The sequence below is a fragment of the Aotus nancymaae genome, unplaced genomic scaffold (genome assembly GCF_030222135.1).
Source record: "Aotus nancymaae isolate 86718 unplaced genomic scaffold, 86718_ANA_hifiasm-v0.15.2.pri h1tg000014l, whole genome shotgun sequence".
Lineage (NCBI taxonomy): Eukaryota > Metazoa > Chordata > Mammalia > Primates > Aotidae > Aotus > Aotus nancymaae.
Window position 1 is genome coordinate 114,476,965 of NW_026988425.1, and position 2,267 is coordinate 114,479,231.

Sequence of the window (2,267 nt, forward strand, 5' to 3'; positions counted from 1 at the left end):
GTTTGAATTCAAATCTAACAATTCAGGGAGGAAAACAATGACTATCAGTCCTCCTTTTTATGCCTGTGTTCAATGCCATTTTATACTTGAGGATCTCTGATAAGCCAAATGCCTAAGCAACATCACACATTATGAAATTTGAGGGTTTTTTTCTTTGTTTTTGCTTTGCTTTAAAAAAGTCATGTCACAGACGACCCCCCGCCAAAAAAAGTAGTAAAGTTACGTTATTAACAAACAAACATAACCACGCTTGTGACGGGAATCCTTTTCCTAAAACTGATTTGGGTCCTTTTTATTCTTTCTCTGCAAGTTTGTAACTATATTTGATGTATTTGATGATCACCTATGAGGCCTCAACCACATTAAGTGTAGATTTTTGAAAGTGGTAACAGGTACGTAGGTAATCAAAGTATAGAGCTTATTTGGTGAATCTTCATCCTCATTATGTTTTCTGGACAACCGTACACGGATTCGGTATGGGACATTCCCTATTCCTTAGGCCCGGAGAGCTTTGTTGGGCCTGATTATCAATGCGAACATCTGGAGTTCCCATCTCCTTCATGGCACATTTCCGAACCTCTCTGATGCCCGAGGGGCACGTTTCTTGAAGCCCAGTCCATGGATGTGCTTGTGAATGTTGACTGTGTATTCTCGGGTCACCACCTCATTGATGGCAGAACGGCCCTTTTGCTTCTCACCATCCTTCTTTGTGGAAGCCATTCTGCCGACTCTAAGTTAGAAAGGAAGACCATTTTTATCTCATAAAGCAGACAAAAATTTTCTAAACAAAAGTGAAGTGATATATTTTTTCCACGTCTTCATTTCCCTGCCTGGGTAAGTGGAAGATCTAAGACTCTAAAGTAGGGCTTTTGACTCAAAAGCCACATTGCTTCTGTTACACTGCTCTACCTTTAATTAAAGAAATCAATACAGGCCAGGCATGGTGGCTCATGCCTGTAATCCCACCACTGTGGGAAACCAAGGCAGGTGGATTGCTTGAGCCCAAGAGTTCAAGGCCAGCCTAAGCAACATGGCAAAATCCTGTCTCTACCAAAAAAAAAAGAAAAAAAAATTAGTCTCATAACCGTATCTCAAGATGGATAGATAGATAGATAGATAAAAAATAAAATAAAGAGTCTGGGTGCCGTGACTCATGCCTGTAATCCCAGCACTTTGGGAGGGGTTAGGAGTTTAAGACCAGCCTGGCCAACATGGTAAAACAAAAAATACAGAAATTAGCCGGGTGTGATGGTGCATGCCTGTAATCCCAGCTACTCAGAAGGCTGAGGCAGGAGGATCACTTGAACCCAGTAGGCGGAGGTTGCAGTGAGCGGAGATGGTGCCACTGCACTCCAGCCTGGGCGACAGAGTGAGACTCTGTCTCAGAAAAATAAATAAATAAATGAAGAAATAATTAAAATGAAGAACACAATATTTTAATGGTCTGCTTCTTTCTAGGTTCTCATGGTATTCTCTACAACTATTTAATAGAAATTCCATGACCATTTAGACGCCAAGAATGAGAAGACCCCCTCCTAGCACCACCAGGATAAAAAGCTTTGCATCAGTCAGTTCAGGTCCTCTGAGAAACAGAAGCCAAGATAAAATCAGCCATGCAAGAGACTTGAATGTTCAAGTTTCTGAATCTTCTACTTTGGTAGAAGCAGGTCAGCTCTAGGGAAGATGACTACCAATTTGAGTGTTGCTTCACCGAGAAGACTTCACATCTCTCTGTCCTTGAAAGGAGACGTCTGCATTTTGCATTTCCTTGTCTTGTTTGGAGACATTCTATTTTGAACTGGCTGAAGCCTCCATCCCCAGTGAAGAGCGATATTATTAACTCTGATTGACCAGGACTGACGGTAAGAGAGTGAGAGTTAGTGCTACATGAATTACACAGAGTGTGTATCAAGATGAAAATAAAAGCTGCAATGTGCAGACAGGAAGGGTGAAGGGTCCATTGAAAATCAGAGAGATTAGCAACTCATCACATTATTTGTGGGTTATCAGGAGACAGAGGTAATGAAAGTGAGACCTATATCCTTGATCAATAAGAGTTTGACTGCATTTTGAGTTCATTTTCCCCTGCCGAGAGAGAGACAGCAGGCTTACTATTGATCACCGTGTTAATCCATAACCAGACTGGGCCTTAGCCTGGTGGAGCAAGCAGGAAAAATAAGATAATAAGCAGGAACTCTTGATCTTTTATTACGGTGTGCTAGATAAAGAGAGTGGGGGGTTCAAGGTGGAATACTTTATAGTTAACC

General features: G+C 41.6%; 1 pseudogene; it reads right to left on the reverse strand.

The window, feature by feature from the left end:
• Positions 1-276: 276 nt before the first annotated feature.
• Positions 277-720, reverse strand: LOC135274823 (large ribosomal subunit protein eL31-like; annotated as a pseudogene).
• Positions 721-2,267: the final 1,547 nt, after the last annotated feature.